The sequence below is a fragment of the Phalacrocorax carbo genome, chromosome 6, assembly GCF_963921805.1.
Source record: "Phalacrocorax carbo chromosome 6, bPhaCar2.1, whole genome shotgun sequence".
Taxonomy (NCBI): Eukaryota; Metazoa; Chordata; class Aves; order Suliformes; family Phalacrocoracidae; genus Phalacrocorax; species Phalacrocorax carbo.
This window is the reverse complement of record NC_087518.1, coordinates 54,841,704-54,859,642: the sequence shown is the minus strand read 5'-3', so window position 1 is coordinate 54,859,642 and position 17,939 is coordinate 54,841,704. Positions and strand designations below refer to the sequence as shown.

Genomic DNA, 17,939 nt, shown 5'->3' with positions numbered 1-17,939 from the left:
CTTTTCCAGCCTTTAATTTTCAGGCAAAGCCTATGTATCCACTACTCCAGATCAGCGTATGTATTATTGTTACAAAATCCAATGTGCAAGTCCTAGACTTCATCAAGGTGAACTGTAAAACTTCCTCTGATTGCAGTGGCAGATCCTCCATGTATTTAGATGGAGGCAGCAGGCTAAAACTCATAAGAAGATTTAATCAAATTTCCTGTATTGTTAATTATACCCTAAATTATTAAATTGATGGAATCTTCTAAATGCAATTTATTTTTCACCACCTTTTTGCTGCTAGTCAGCTTCCTGTTCAAACTGGACAAACAGAAAGGACTGATCATTTTATTTTCTGAACTACATAGCATTGTACTCTTTAGGTTCACATGTAATGCAAAGGAGTCTTAAAAACCAAGCAAACATTGTTTTAACTGGTATCATTACCTGTCATCCTATGGTTTTTGCACATTGATTAGCATGAAAATCATAAAAAGCTAGATCAACCTCAGCACATTCTTTTCTGTGTTACGTAGTGGACAGCACTACCTGTTAACATGCAAGTATTCTGCTTGCCCTACCCTTAGGAGTGAATTTTTTATTGATAAGAAGGAATAGTGCCATGAATTATGCTCTCTAACTTCAGTAGAAAGGAAAAATGATTAAAAAAAAAATCTCACCCAGATACAGACCTGATTATGATCTTTGGACATAATCCATTGAGAGTTTTCCATTACTATTTTTTAAAGTTTAGAAAAATGAAGTTTAAAATATGTTCTGAAAAAATTGAATATAGAGCACATGCTTATGCAGTACTGCATTGTAGGAAAAAATGAAGCGAATGGAAGTCTTCAGCATAATAATATCTGATAAACGAGAAAAACTGCATATATCAAGCAAACTGCAGTTTACAGGAGGCAGACTTCTTTTATGCATGTGCATAAGGAACTAAGAACAGACTCATGCTTGAACATAAATGAGAACTTAATTGACAACTCCCACAATTATCTGTGTAACAATGCAGTCACGTAATTAGTATTAAAATAAATGTGCAAGCCAAAGATTATTATAGAAAAATGCAGTTTTACTGCAACAAAGACTAGTGACAGGAAGATACTAAACTACAGAAAATGTGCTTAGAGTCTGTTCTTTAATCATTCTCAAAAGATATTCATTTTACTCAAGGTGAAATCCAAGTGGTTTGTTTCAGCAGTGTTAGCGTGGGAAAAGCAGTAGCTGAAGGGCACTTCTTGAAAATGGTCACTAATATGATAATAATTGCGTAAGCAACCAAATATCTTATCCTAGTAGGAAGAGTAGGTGAACACAGTGTGTGCTACAAAGATACCACTTTTCTCAGCTTTGGCTGTAGCTGCATCTCAGATAGCAGCCTGCCAATACAACCAAAATAATTGGCAGCAAAACTTGCATGTTCGCGTAAGGTTCTCCTCTTTCCCAGTGCTTAATTCATTTCTACCCCTGTGACATACACTAATGCTATTGGAAATAACTATATATCCACCTGCCAGTCTCATTGAGAAGCAACTTCTGCCAGTCTAATTGAGAAGGAACTTCTTGGCTTAATTATAGGAAGGAAAGAACCTGGTTATTTTAAGATCAGTCTAGAAATTGTCATCTTGCTGCTAATTTCTTCTCTCCACATAATTGGTATTATAATGCTTCTGTTTTGTGTGGCCTTGCAATGGTCCTGAAGATATCATCCGTCATTAAGGTAAAAGTTAGTAGGATACAGTTTTAGAAGAGATAAAAATGAATCCCTTATCTATAAAGATATGTGCTACATAGTTCTGAGATAAGTATTTTGAAATATTCACTATCTAAATGCACACCTTATATCACTTTATCACTGATGCCCCTTATATCTAGATCACTTATACCTGCAACATGTAAAGTCACCTCCTATGGTGACTGCTTCACTCAAGCCAAGTGAAACATTCCAGGGAATGTCTATCACTATAAAGTCCAGGTACAAAAAAGTTTGGGATTTCATAAAGATGCCACTGTTTTCTGTTCTTAGTGCTTGTTCTTTTGCTTATTGTGTTCCCACTTATTTATTCCCTGACCTTTCCTTTTATTTTTGTTGCATACCGTTATGTTCTTAGGTTACTAAAGTTTGAATCAAGAACTTTTAGCACATCATCATGGGAGATGTGAGATGCCAGGGGGGAGGAGGGTAAGACCTCCTTCTGTTGCTGAACAATGTAGTTCAAATTCCATATTAAATATTCAGATTTTACCCACAGAATTCTGTTTTCTAAACACTGAACCAAAAATACTATATCTTTTAAAGGACAAAAATGTTCTTCCTAGTCCCAGCAAAGCTGATCACCCCCTTCTTTCTTTTTCAAATGAAGTGGACCACCTGCTATAGAATTGAAATTAATTGAAGCTAACAGAAATTGCGTGGGAAAAACACATTTTAAATTTTGAAGGACATGTTGAAGACAAACATTCTCAGAGTAAAAACGTAAGAATGGTTTCAGTGTTCCACTGGAAACATTCCTCTGTTTCATCTAAATTCTTTTGTAAACCAAAAGACTTTTTGCTGATGTTCTGCCAAATGCATTTTGCCTTTTCCGAGGGATCTGGAGCAGACAACTGATCTGGTTGCTGTCTTGAAGTCCCATGCACACTGGGGATATGTTGTTGGCTCTAGTCAGCCACTTGAAGGAGATTCTGTGTTGCCCCTTATCTTGAGTAACTCTGGCAATCACATGCATGGAGGAGGATAATCAGCCACTGAGTCTGCTAGACTTAGACAGACTTGGAAAACCATCACAGAGTTTGGTATTTAGGGGAAGGCTTTTTACTCATCAAAGGAAAATGGAAGTTCCTTATTCCAGCCAGGAGATCTGGTAAAGATATTTGTCCTATATGATGCAGGATTTTTCACCCGGTGGTATCTCTTTAACAGTTTTTGTTCAAACAAAAAGCTTTCCTTGAAGTACAGCCGTTATTTTTAACCTCTAAAGCCAGAAGTCTTCCTGCTAAAACAACAAACACACTGTACAATTTTGTAAAGCCTTTCCTAATTCTAAAGCTATTTAATTTGTTTTAATATTTCTTTTTTTCTTTCATTTTGCTTCTGCAATTGGTCTTTATGCTAAAGAAGAAGAAGAAACCTTGAGAAAATAGAAGGCAACTGCTGTTTTCTGTAAGTGGTTATAATTTATTAGATTTCTTTATCCCTCGCTCACCCCTCCCTCCCTTATTACAACAGCTTCTATCTTATGCCACAAGCAAATATAATTTCTGTTGTTGCTTCTTCACAAAATCCAATTTGTTATGATGTATTATGCATGCCAGTATAATTGCAGAGGAGGAGTTAAACTGAATGACAGTTTAAAGAGGTGCATTCCTTTGGCTGTGTCACTCACAAAGAGCAGCAAAAAGAAAAGTGGGACAAATTGATGCCCCGATGAAAGTATTAATCTGCTAAGATTTCAGATGAAACAATGGGACTGCCCTAATCACGCCACATCCTCTAGAGAACAAAATGATGGCAGGGACTTCTGATACAGAGAAGATTACTATAGCCTCAGCAGCAATATCAGTTATAATATCTACCGTATTCTTTGTGTATACATTACTAGCAATTAAAAAAGTGCTTGTCAGTACCAATCTTAGCATAAACCATTTTTTCCAAGAAATGTGAGAGCTTTATGAGATACTGTATAATGAGTAAGTCTTTTGCCATTTATTCTCTTAGAAAGAATAGAATAAAATATGTAATAATAATAAATAAGAGCAGAATAGCAAGGTAGGTAAGTATTCCAAGTGAAATCTCTTTAAAGAAAATGTGTAAGATTTTCACTGCAAATGAGGATAGAGGTTATAAATACAACAAATTACACCTTTGTAATTCTGATGCTGGGGAACATGATGTATCCATTAAAATAATGGTAAAGTGTTTTATACTTTTTATTTTCTTCAACAAATTGCAGTGGTAAAAAACCAGCTTTTAAAGTCAAGCTTTTTTTTTTTTTTTTTTTTTGTACTCTTTTACACCACTGAACTACAATTCCTTCGTAACATTTTAGAGATAATTGTTCTGAATATGTTTGTGTCATTTGTTTCGGCACCGTTTCCTGAGTCTGCCGCAGACAGCCAGATCAGATGGTAGCAGATGTGTGGGGCAGGAAGATTTAAGCGATAACCTTTGATGCACTGGAGACTTTGTGCTTGAAACTTTCAAAGTTACTGCCAGCTGCCTACTGTGGACCCTGCAATCCAGGATGATTCCTCTCCCCCACAGCCTCGCATTATCCTGCCCCAGGTCTTCAAAAACATTTAGAGAGAGCCTCATGGTCCTAGAGCAGAGGAATGAATTTATTGTTGGTCTAAACTGGTTGCACTGGTCTCTACAGTACAAAGTTCTGCATGCAACAGGGAAGTAAGATGGGCATTTCATAGTCTTTAATCTTGTAGGAACCAGATTAGATAAATCAGCTCTTCAAATGACAAACAAAAGTTTTGGTGGTTGAGTGGGAATGGGCAGCAGAGTCAAACTGGCCAGCTGTAGTATCGTATCAGCTCTCTTCTTCAGGGGCGTTGCATTTCAGAATAAACAGTCCTGTATGTTTCTACTGAACATAATGGACTAGGCACTGGAAACTTGCCTGCTACTCCTGAAGCCTCTGCTCATTAAATATCTAAATATTTGTATGTGCAAACTACCAGTTTGCTCCTTCTGCATGTTAAGCTATCATTTGTGGAAACCTGGGCTTCCCATAACAGTGAAAATCACCCCCCTGTACTTTTCACTATGTAATAAATTCTACAATCCTTATGAAGGACAATGGGAAATCTGAGAAGAGCAAATATGCCAGGTCCTCCTTCCTTGGTAAACTGGATAGATGTAATAGTACCAGATGAGAAACCAGTCTGACACTGGAGGTACAACATTATGTGATCTCCCCAGGAATCCTGAAATGGAGGAAACACTAACGTGTTTGGGTTTTTTTTTAATTATTTTTAATGGAAATGTCAGCGTACTGCCATCACCTACTATTCCAAGCAGCAATGAATTTTTCTCCTTAGATCTGGGTTCAGACAGAATCAAGTCCCTGCATACTTATGGACTGAACAGGATCCTATGATAATAGTTTTGTCCCAAGTAAGATCAATTCAAAGAAAAAGACCTCACGCATAAAAGCCTTTTCTGAGTGCTAGTTAGCAAGTCCATTATAAATAGAATCTGTTTATTATTTCCTCAGAGTTGTCTTATCAAATCCTCATAGAAATGAGATCTATCTGAAAGCTTCTTTAGAAATTGCACACAGACATACAAATTGAAGCGAAGTGTTGCTATTCATGAAAATAATCTTTTTACAGGATATTTTTGTACAAAAAGAAATATTATGTTTGATAATTTCTTTTCAAAGGGACACTTTAGGCTTCTGTAATAAATAGTACTGTTATCAACCCACACGCACAAAAGTCAAGTGACTACAAATTCTTATAGAAGTGTCATGTACTTCAGTAACAAATATTTCTTACAGTCACAGAGCTGTATGGTCCAGAATAGGATGGAAGTACTCAGAAAACAAAACAAAACAAAACAAAACCCTTCCAAGTTTTAAGCCTTTTTTGTGCCAGCTGCCCCAGCTGGTGGAAAAGTAATATCCCAGCACAAGTATTGCATATGTTTTCAAAGCTGATGACCTAAATTTTCACAACAGTTGTCTTTCCCACTGCCTTCAGTGGGTATGTGGGTGCCCAGTGCTTGGAACGGCGAAGCCACCAGCTCAGGTGAGAGCAGTCTAGCCCAGGCAGCCTCACAAAAGTCATTGCTCCCAAACAAAAGGTGAAAGAATCAGTACGCTGATGCATTTCAGAAATATTCAGCTGCCGAAAGGACTGCATGAGACTGCTTAAGACAGCCCTGCCATCTGTGTGTTCAGCAGCCTCAGGATCATGAATCCACAGAATGGAGATTGCTAAGGCACAGTATTTCACAGCTGAGCAAAGCATAGTTCTCTCTGTAAAGTTCTGGTACTAAATGTAAAGCTGGGGGGGGTGGGGAAGGTTGGCTTAACTGTTCCTTTCCATTTCATAGCAGATGAGACACTCGTGCTCGTAATAATCAGCACTGGCTTCTGACATGGAAATCCTGGTACGTGCATTCACTGAGTAAAGAATCTAGCATACATAGGATACATCAAGTAATTGATTTTAGAAATCAATAGTGAAATTAATAGAAATCAGTAGTGGTCATTTAGTCCCCATTTAACCACAGTATTATCTCTGGGTATTTTTATTTTTCTGTTCTTCTGTTAGAATGTCTGGACAGTGTAGTTATTCCAGATTTCTCTATAAAGGTCACTCATTTGCCCTCACTTGGTGGAACACTTTTGGTCAAATAGTTTGTTATATGTAGACACAGGTATATGTGAAAGAAGTTTGGAAAACCGTTAAGCAAGATCTATAACGTTTGGCTCAGGCAAGCTTTTTTACAGTGAAGAATAACCTTGTTCTTAAAGCCCAGTTCAGAAAAGAAAGCACTGCCATTTCATGATGACTTCTGTAACTGGAGTCAAAACACCTTCAGTGCAACAGGGGTGGAAAGTGGGTCTAATCCTCCCAACCCACACTGATTTAGACTCTTCATGCTGCTCTGAATGTTTCCTGGTAATCGGTTGCCCAAAGCAACCATACAGGCTAGATGGGATCATGAGTTTATCAATATAATGAACTTCAGTGTTCTTTAGGAAGATTCCCTTTGTGGAAGGTGGAAGGAAAGAAAAAAAGATACAGCAGCCTTGCAATAGGTTAGCCATAGAATAATCACCACGATTGAGTCAAGTCACTTCAAAAGTGATTTCTGCTACCTTTAAGTACGGCATAACGAGAAGAGGCTCCACACATTGTTATAGGAAAGTGAATCATTCAGGTAAGGGTTATTGCTCTACATGTCATAGCTCAAAGAAGAGCTTCTTTTAAAGGTATTGTATTCCAACTGGTATTTAGAGTACGTCATCTGAAAATAGCTGCTGGCATTGTTTTTTCATCCGCTATTTGAACGGATAGGTCAGTTTGAACGAGCTTCTTTCCCTGACTTTTAAATATAAGCTAAAAGTACAGTACCAGTGCTCTTTTTGTAATTACACTGTATCGTGATATATCTGTAAGTGAGCACGATTATCAATAGAGTCTTGAGATATATTAATCACAGGTTAAAAAAATTAGTATCAAGAATTACAGAATTTAGTCTGGAGTATTTAATACAGAAAACTCTTTCCTGTTTTAGAAGCAGCTGGTAGAATTCTTTACAGTTTTAAGTACCAGAACTTCCCAAACGAGTTCAGTTTTTATCATCTTGTACTATAGACTATAAATGTCTACAGAACATAGTTATTAGAGATTTAAAAAAAAAAAAAGACCTCTTCTGTCATTGAGTCAGTCCCCTTTCAAACAAACTATGTTGTTTTCTGTAGAACTTTCACTAATGCCTTATCCTGGGAGACTTCTCCATTAGGGCACTGCCTTTTTCAGAAGAAAAAAACAGATAAAATATGAGGATAAATCAAATATACTTAGCCTCTGCACTTTCCTCCTAAGCCTGTGCAATATTCAGTTGCATAAGGGAATGACTCCATGTATGTGGCAACTTCTTCAGAAATGCCCCTCCTTGCTGTACATTATATATTTCACTGGCACAGTTTAAAGCTGCACCTGCTATGACATTAATGTAGTTTCACAGAACAGCCCTGGCAGCAATGTGTTAAAGACTCTCAGAAGTCAAATGTGGGTTTCAGTGAATCACAGCTTCTTACCTGGACTTTGACCTGGAATTACCCCACACAAAGTCAAGAGCAGACAAGGACAGAGAGATCCCATTGCTTTCACGTGCAGGTGTTCTTTGCAACTGGTGCAGCTTGGAGTAGTTTTGAGCGTGCCGTGAATATGATGCAGGGCTTTAGGTCACCTTCTTGCCTGTGTACTCCCGAGCAAAGAGGGAGCGCCGAGGCTGGGCAGCCCTGGAAGGCAGGCGGCCTCAGTGATTCACACAGAGTTTGCTCATGCTCGTGCTCTTGGCCCGGTGTTAGTGCTCTGAGCAGTAAGCAGCCTAAGTACATAAGAACTTCTCTGAGGCAATGGTTCAGTAAGAAGATTAAACACGAATCCGACACGAAGCTCTGCCACGCGTCCTGCAGAATCGGGGCCTGATTCAAGACTAAAGATGTTTTCTTCTGTTTTCTGTGCCTTTCATCTGAGTTTATTTCTTTGTTCTGAAATTTATTAAAAGAAAAAGTGCATATGAAAAGGGAAACGGGTTTCACGATGTTAGCTTTGAAGCTCGTAGTCTCCCACAGAAACCCAACTGAAACTTCCGACATGGTATGCCCCACAGAGAACAGGTGAAAACGTGACTTGGAACAGCATTGACAATGGCTCTCAGTTCCAAATGCATCAATTAAAAAGAAAATCCTTCTGCCCACAATTTCTGCCTGTGCCCAATTAGAATGAAAATGTAACTGAAAACTCGATGGATTAAAGAGGACTTGTTTTTCCTTCTCTCCAGTAGCCTAAATTCAATATAATACAACTTTGTTGTTTTGTTTGTACAGATCTAGTTGCTTGCTTGGTCAGGCATTTCAGTCCCAGCCTTCTTCAGCTACTAAAGCTGCTACTGCCGCTTGCATTCTTTGCATATTGCATATACAATGAATCTGTATTATCTATTGTTTGTTCTAAACTTCTGACTTTATTTTGCCAGGGCTATCTGTTTTTAAATTAGTAATTTTCACTCCCTCATGCAATTCTTCTAAATTACTTTTTGGAGTACTGGCTATTAATATTTTAGGTAGCTTTGATGTTTTACTTTATAGTCTTCAATTTTATTTTACATTTCACAGGTTCCTAGTTGCAAATAATCCTACAGGCAATTTTCTCACATTGCAACTATTCCTTGAAAGATATGCTAATGTAGCAAGGCACTTGCAATACTGGGGGTTAAGTTAATCACCCAAAATGAGCCGTATTACTGTCAGTGGTATATAAAGACATCCCATAGTGAATTACTAGGCAGACTAGCATTAAAGCTCCTTTATAAAATACCAGAACCTGAATGTGTGCAGAAATAAGCATTAATTTCAGAATCTATTGAGCTAAGGAATCTGGGTTTTGTTATTTCTGGACTTGAAGGTACCAAACAAATACAATGTTTGCGTTTCCTTTAAAAAATCTGCAATATTGTTTGAAAAGCCTTTGTGAATTAAAAAAAAAATATTTAAAAATAGTGATTACTGCCTTTATGTTAATATATTTGCACAGAAAAAGGAGTTGCCTACTCTCTGTTCAAACTAAGCGGTATGAAATTCAGGGCACCCAAATAATAAATTGATAGATTAGATTACATCATTTAAAATGAAAATTGGAACAATTCTCACAGCCTTAGACTTATTTGCAAGTAGGCAGAAGATATGTGCAATAGACATATTTATTTATTATTTTTATGATATAGTTCACAATTTTGTGTTTAAACAGTTCTTTGAATAGAGACAACATTTTAGGCTTCTACACTGTAAATGTTTGCCAGGTATTTCTACAAGTCCTCTAGAATTCCAGATTAAGTAAACTTCAGCCAGGATCCATCGGGATGTGAATGACGAACATTTTATCCAGTAAAATTGAACATTGTGCTGGAAATGTACCCCCTGTACCTGGAACTAACCCGATGCTATCAAAAGAGGTGTTCCTCTGCGCTAGCTGAGCACAGAGACAGCTATGCAAGCTGAAGAACATAGTTAGGATCCCCTGCCAGGTCTGATTTTGTTGGTTGCATCATGTGCAATGTCACGGCACTGTTCTGTATGGACAGTAGATTAAGGAGTTTTGGATAGCCTTAATCTGTTCTGTCAGAAGGGTACTCTCTCAGCAGACTGACTACTTAGAGGAAGGCAGAGGTGCTGCTCAGGTCTGCGTTTTAGAACAGCAGTACAGCAGTACTTATAATCACCTAGATTTCTGTGGTTATATGGAAAAAATTGAAATAAGATTTAGTTACGTTGTAGTGACAGGCGTTTTTATGAGAACAAATATACTTCAAAGCAGAAAAGATAGGGATTGTGCGGGAAAGGTTTACGTGGAACACAGTATTTATTTGCCATGCATATTTGATATGCGTTCATTAAATACGCAATAGAAATGTCAACATAAAGTGCTGTTTAGATCCTCCTATAAAAACAAACTGCATTGGTATTAAAATTGGAATGCACTAATCTTTGGTTAAATACAAGCCTTATTTGCTATCCGGCAAAGAAATGTTTGGCTGAGTGTTGTTAAATAACCATATATTTAACCTAATTTAATTTGCCCTTCATTTATAGTCTGATAGAGTGATACTGTGTCAGTGTAACAGGCACTTTCACATACCATCATCTGCCATTATATGGGGCTTTTTTCCACTCTCACCCATTGACATTCAATCACTAACAATTATCGCCAGCCCATGCCTAATTCGAAAGTATTTTTGCAGTCTCACTGAACCATGGCCAATCCTTCTTACAAAGAGGAAAAAGCATCCATCTCTTCAAGGAACATTTCTGTATACCATACAGTCATCTGACATAACCACAACAGATAAATCTAGTCACTATTCAGTAAAGTAACATTTGAGATAGATGGCCGCATTTGTGAGATGGAATTTACAGCTAAATGCTAAACGTTCCTAAGTTAGGGTATTTTGGGTTGCGTTAGGGTTTTTTTGCTGGTACATCCATGCTGACTTAAAAAGTTATTCCTTTCACCAGATTGGAGTCAGACTTTTAAATAATGTTTATAACGATGGCTTACATATACTGAAAAATCCTACAACAGTCACTGGAAAGGTACTTTTAATCAGGGTTTCCAATTAGGAGTATAAAATAGACCATACGGGATTGTCATCCAAACCTTACCTGGACCAGCATTTTACAGGGAGCTTTAAGTTGGGGTTTATGCCCTGCAGCATAAAAATATCTCTTCCTTATAGCCTTTGCAATTTTTCCGTTCTCTTTAAAGCAACTGCAAATGTTCCTACTGCCTATGTATCTAGTACTTTGGGACGAGTCTTACTGCACTATACTATTAACTTAATAATATTTTTAGGAGTTCCATAGGTGTACAATTTATCTAAGAACTGTCTTTCTACAAGTCTTTCGGTAGGTTTACCCAGCAATCATTCAAGTGCCTGCAGTGTAATGCAGAGAAACCTGAGCTAGATTTAAATTCAAACACCGGTAACAATCTAACCAAGGCAGTACTGAGCCCAGCACAGCCAATTTACTTTGCTGAGAAGCTGGGTAAATTAGCTCATGCTGAGCTCTGCACTGCTGTGGCTGACTGCTGGCAGTACCCGGGCTCACTAGTTTAAAGCTAGTGTGGGTATCTCTCTGGTGTACCGCAGTCATTGCTGATGTACTCTTGCAGTACAGTGTTTGCATACGCTTAAATCGTTGCTTTTCTGTTTCAGTGGGTGGCTTTTTGTTGGGTACGTTCCATGTAAGAATCTCCTAGTTTTCTTGCTCTGCCGTTATTGTCATAATTTTTTATCATATCTCCTTTTCTATCTCGTCTTCAAAAAACAACAGCCGTTCAATTTTTAGTTATTTTTGCCTTTGGCCTCTTCCCAGTCCTGCCATGTGCTTCGGGTTGGAGTGACCAGAGTAAGGAGTATGCTACCTCCTTGCCTGTGCTTCATACTGATGCCTGTATCTGTCACATGTGAATGTCTTCTGCCTAAAAAAATTGTCAGTATGGTGCCCCCAGAGACTCCAGGGAGGTTCAGTTAACATAATGCCACTGCGATCTCTTCCTCTCCGCAGTGTGCCTGGGCCCAGTGTCCCGAGGAACGTACATAGTATGTTTATTACAACCCAGTACCCTGAAGGAGGTACATACCACATATGTTCCAGAACTACAAAGGAGATATAGTGTGTGTTAGATATGCTGGCAAAAATTAAATTGATGAGGGTAATCAGAAATAAATTTTGAAAAAATGAAAAATATCAAGAATAACTACTGTTCAATCATTTTTATATGTTGGTTGCCCTTTTTTGTCTCTTCTTCCTGTTCCCATTTCTTTGTCCTTTTCTACTCCATCCACTGTGAGTCTGACTCTTTAAAAATATGCTTTGGTTGATACAGCATCCTCTCAGCTCATTAAAGCCACAGAAGGGTTATGCATTGCTTGTGATAGAACAATTCAACATACCTTGGTATATGAGAAGTACACAGGAAAAGTAAAAAAAATTTGTCTCATTCAACAGGTTTATTACAGTTACTTATTTTTTTAAATAGCCGGTGAAATAGATACTACCGTGAAGGGAGCCAGGCAGGTAGACAGACATGCAAGTAGGTTTCTGTACTTTATTGTTTTGGAGGATTGCTCAAAAATTATCATCGTTGGCAAAAATACTAAACTTCATGAGAGGAGAAGGCCGCAGACAAAAAGCTGTACTGTATTTAGGGGTTTCATTACATCCTTCATTAAAGATCAGAATGAAAAAAACAGGATTTTAATAATGAGGTATAATTCAAAATAATTAGACAATTAGAATAAATGCCTCATTAAAATAATGAGGTTTGTGTGCTATATAACAATGTTTGATTTTTCCTCATTGCAAAATAGGGAAGTTTTGGTCCATATGTTGAACTCCCAGAAATGTTGTTCTGCCAAGGGTGGCTTTTGTCCCAGCCCTGAGGAAGGACTTGCCCAGACTGTGCGGCGCTGGCAAGCACTGCGAGCCCTCGGCGCTCAGAGGGACCCAGCGTGCCCTTCAGAGCAGATTGGCAGGGACCTTACCCCTGAGATGTCCTGAATGGGGTGGTTTTTTGGAAATAATGATGTGAATTTTGTCACTTTAAAAATTATCTTTTGGGGAAATAGCTGACAATAAAATGGGTGTTAGAATGACAGAAACATCCTGCCCTCCAGGCTTTTTCATGAAAAAAAGTATTTCATTGCCGTTTGAAACCACCAGAGACATATATTTGTTTGCATTCTCATATCGCAAACACCTAATCAAAACGGTATGAAGAGGCAGGGAAAGCCATTACCAAGCTGAGCCCAAATATGCCAAGTTTCAGCCTGGGAGAAATTTGTAGCCTGAAGTTATAAGCCACTGAAAATAGGTGTTTATAATGGAAGTGCCATCTTAACCTTATCTGTAGTGGCACTACTGCTTTGCTATAATATCTCCTCTCCTAGCATCTGTGAAATTGTAATCTGTCCTATGGCTGGTGACTGAGGAGATGATGAAACCCAGGGATATGCTCTGAACTACCTTAATTTATCTGTACTAGGTTTTTACTGACACATAAGTGAGCAGGGGGCAAGGGGCTGATGTCAGACAGCTGAGTGCCTCAGACATGCTGGGAGAAAGGGAAACAGGGCACCAGATACTGTCTGCATCAGTCATCAGATTACCTTTTTATACCTCTATATTTTTTCTTTCTCTGCAGCAAACATGGAACAAAAATGTTCATGATGTTTGAAGGTTTCATCTATAACACTTGTTTTTCAGCCTAGCGGATCTAAAAGCAAGCCAGTGTAGGACATCATAGTCCTGCTAATGAAGATGTTATCTCTGGAAACTTTCTGCATTACTCAGCATTAATGCCATCCATCTGCCTAACAGTGGTATGTGCTACACCAATGCTTTGTAATTAGAATAGCTCTTCCGTTACCACCTCTGTCATGTAGGCATGATGGGAGAGACCTGTCATGTTATCTCAAAAAAAAAATCATGGTAAATATTTTTGTTGTATAACCACTTAGTTATTTTTATCTCCTAAATAATTTGTTGCCTTACCTGACTTCATTGTAAATTAGCCAATTATATCTTTATTCACACAAATTATCTTTAATGGTCCAACAAATTAGATTATTTTTGAGACTGTTATGTTTCTACCCATTGGCTTACAGTGACGTTCAGGGATATAGGATTTGAGTCCTTAGAAGTTATCTTACAAAATTAACCATCTTCCCTTTTGAAAAACACTTAGATATTGGAGGTACAAGTGATTTGAGCCTTGAAAGAAGTCAGGATTTTAACCTTTGGCAGAGAAAGCTTTGCTTATATCTCAAATAGTATCTCATGCCTTTACCTGGGGTGAGGACCAAACAAGGTAGAACTTCAGGCCTGCTATCAGTCTGGAGGGCTGTTCAGACAAATCTGGTGAAGCTTTGGATTTGATTCTCTACAGGAGGAAGGAATTGGCAGAAATTTCTGTTTTACAAAATCACTAAGTTTGAACTACTCCACTTAGCATATCTTTCTGTAGCCAGTTTTCATTTATTTCATATGCATAACATGGAACCCCTAGAATGAAGGGCCAGAGGGGCACTCTTTTGGGTACTACACAATGCAGCATGAACCTAGCCCTCTGGCCTCATTCTTTCTGAAACTACCCTTGCTAACGCTCTGCTTTTTCCTTGCATTACCTTCTGATTCCCTTACAGCTGTGTGAGTGCTCTTATTGTGGCTCACGCAGGTACACAACAGCCATCAATGTTTTCTCAGCACTTCTTCACATTATTCAGACTTCTGCTAAGTCTGAGAACTATTCGACTATAAGGGACTAAATTTGCCGGAGGGCATATAGTTTGTTAGCGACCCTGGGGACAGACTGTGTAGGCAGAGTTGGAGGGGTAATTTGTGCGTGTGGACGCACGTGTGCTCAAGACTTGGAACATGGAGCGCTCAGCCTATGTGAAAAGAGCGGTCGTATTTCCCTTGCATAGATGACATTTATAATATTATTTTCAAATACACTATTCCCATATATTTTTTTCTGAAATAAGAGTACAGACGGTTATGAAGAGCAGTATAAAATTGTAGGCATTATGGAAACAGGCGAAATCCTAAAAGAGAGAGGGACATAGATATAAAATGTTTTCTCCTCTAGGCCAAATCTAATTGCCAAGAACATTCAACACCAAGGTTACAATTCACTACTTTCACAAGGGTGTGTACAGACCCTTTCCCATATTGTATCTTGTAACAGTGTTTGCCTAACTATCAGAAGACTGTTTCTAACTCTTTTGATTTTCTTCTTAGTAGTGAAATAGATGGTTTTTTAAATTGGCATTACAATTTCAGATGTTTTCCTGAAAAAAACGTGATTTCCATTTAAATAACGTTTAGATAAACAGGTTTCTTATCTGAAATGTCTGTTTTTTCTAGTACTTCTTAGGACACTTTAGAGCATTTCCAATCCAAAATTGCCATAACACTTCTCCTATCCTATTTTCTCCATATCCTGATACTCTTGTTCTGTCCGTTATCCAGATGTCCTTCATTGCCATGATAATTCTCTGAACAGCTGCAACAGTGCTGGGAAATGCCACCTGAAATTGGAAGACAAGATCAAGTTTTGAGAAGAGATAATTCTTTATTTTATTAGTTTACAATAAGCTGTACCCTCTTTGGCAACAAACAAATGTTCTCAAGAGACTTTTATCAGCTGTTTGGCTGGCATGTGTTTGCATGCCTAATCTTGAAATTAGGGTCATGCTTCCTAATAGGTAAGTACAGAACAGCAAGCAAACAGAAACATGCCTCCAGGGAGCATTTTTAAACTTACTTGGTGCCTTTAGGTACATTGGACTTTTAAAATATAATAAAACAAAGAATTTTATCTATACAAGTGCCATCTATAAGATAGAAATGGAGACTTTAATGGTGCTAATTATGTGCAAACAGGCAAAATATCGTGCTAAATTAACAAGTAGTTGCCTTCATCAAGGGTGGAGTAACTGCACACGTGTTTGTGTGGTACATAAGAGCATGTTTCACTGGGCCTAAATACCTTCCTTGTTTGCTTTCAGGGTTCTTGATAGAGACTGCAGCAACATACAGCTGCGCTGGGTAAGTCCTCTAATAGCAGCCCCCCTCGCTCTTCCACGTTAGAGTCTCTTTGCAGAATTTTTTGTTTGAAAGAATTGCTATTGCTCGTCAGTCTGTCTCGTGTATCATAGTCTTGAGCTATTAGTTAAGAAGATGCCAGAGCTAGAGGGGTCTTCTACAGCAAAAATGTAACCAAGTTCACCTCAGTTGATTTCCATCTGAAACAAAGAAATAAACCCACCAGTGATTCAAGCCTTCAAAGTTAAACTTTTTGCTCTATCTGGATAGACACAAAAATGCCTGAGATATTGACTCTTGGTTTCTGATTAAATTCTGTAGTATTTGGTAAAATAAATCTATCCTTTTAAAGTTAAAATATATATGTATACAAAATTATATGTAAATCGAACGGTTTTGCCTTAGTGAAGCTAGGCTAAAAACATTCTCTAGAAGCATAAACCACAGAAACAAACTGAAAAAAGCATTCATTGAAATTCATGCCTCTGGAATTTATACATTTATATAACAAGGGTGTTGCACTCCTTCAAACTGGTGAGCTAAAGTATTTACTTCGCAAAGATGATCCACTGCCTCCCCCCACTACTTACAACCCTTAATTTCAGGTAAAAACCATCTGCTTCTCTCTAGCGGTTACTTTTTAATTACCTTGAGTGCCCTAATTCTGTTGTTAAAAAAGTTTGAGCTTTCCAAGTCCACTTGTATACTGAAAAATTACTAGTTTTTTTGAGTTAGTCAGAGCTCAGGTATTGATCTTAGAAAAAAATTATTGAGGATTGTGGGGAATTTTGGTCTCACAAGAAAGAATGACTTTTAAGGCCTCCAAAGATGCAAAATTCTTTCAGTCCCATGCATTAGTGATAATCAGTGTGTGTTGCTATGGTTCAGCAGAAGTCAGCACTGAACTTCACAAAACTCTTTCAACCTTTCCTCTCTAACTGTATAAATGTGAAAGTAACAATAAATCTTGTTGACAATTACTTCCACATCTATTGGCAGTCAGTCAGCTGCAATGTGAACAGCACTGCGCACAATATGTGCAGCACAGCCAACACCCATTAACTATCTCCCTAGTTTCTCCTGTGACTTAGAGAACGTGTTATTTTTCCCCAGTGAGCAGCCCTTTCAAACGTTGAATTAGTAATATTAGCACCAAATACTACTAATCTGTCAACCGGGCTGTGTTTTTCCACAGCGTTCACAATGGGGTCTGATAACTGCTTTGTAGTGCAGCAGAGTAAAGATGAAAATTCAAAAACTTTTATAAATCATTTGTATAAGACATAAGGAAGTGGTGTAAAATTCATTTTTTTACCATTCGAATTATCAGTATGTATCTAAAAGAAAAGCAGAATTTCAGCCCTATTCAGCAATAAACTTAAATGCATGCTAATACAGAATTTCTCTGAAGAAACAGAGCTAGAAACATTTTTAACGATATGAAATATTCATTCAAAGGGGGCATTGTCAGGACCTCTATATTTTCAGATTTTAGTGGCTAGCTTAAATAATATTTATGAAGAAGAAAAGAAGCCTCTCTGCTATAAATAACAAATTTCTGTTGTACATCATGCATTCATTGCTTGCATACAGTTTTCATCAACATCACTATGAAATCTGAGCAAATGGTTGTATAGCATATGAAACTGAAAAGCGCAAATGGATCAGGGTTGATAGTCTTATTTTTCTAATCAGTTTTCTTATACAATTCTTACAGGCAAGTGCACATACGCACTTATATGTGAAAACATACACATATAGATAGACCTGTATCTAATTTTCATAAATGCACAGCTATCTATCATCAGTAAAAACATGACACTCAATAGACAACAGAGATTTGCTGTGGACATCTAAAAAATTAATTCAGCTTCTTTCTTTTCATGAAATTGTTTATTTTCAATTCACGCTTAGCCAAATACAGCATATGAAGGATATGTAAGTAGGGGTTGTTACAGCTAAAACTATCAATAGTTTTCCCCATTGCAAGATCCACAACCGGTCAGCATTAAGCTGACTGGTTTAGTACAAGGAGGGAAAGGGAACCGCCTTGATGGCTAGGGAAGGTATATAGGAAGTCTT

At 37.8% G+C, this 17,939-nt stretch overlaps 1 long non-coding RNA gene across 1 annotated transcript in view; it reads left to right on the top strand.

Annotated features, from left to right (window-relative positions):
* The first annotated feature begins 2,865 nt into the window (after positions 1 to 2,865).
* The window catches only part of LOC135314103 (uncharacterized), a 41,332-nt gene continuing 26,258 nt past the window's right edge, over positions 2,866 to 17,939 (top strand). Inside the window, exon 1 of the long non-coding RNA XR_010373578.1 lies at positions 2,866 to 3,160. This is a non-coding gene — a long non-coding RNA (uncharacterized LOC135314103). The remainder of the gene's footprint in view (positions 3,161 to 17,939) is intronic.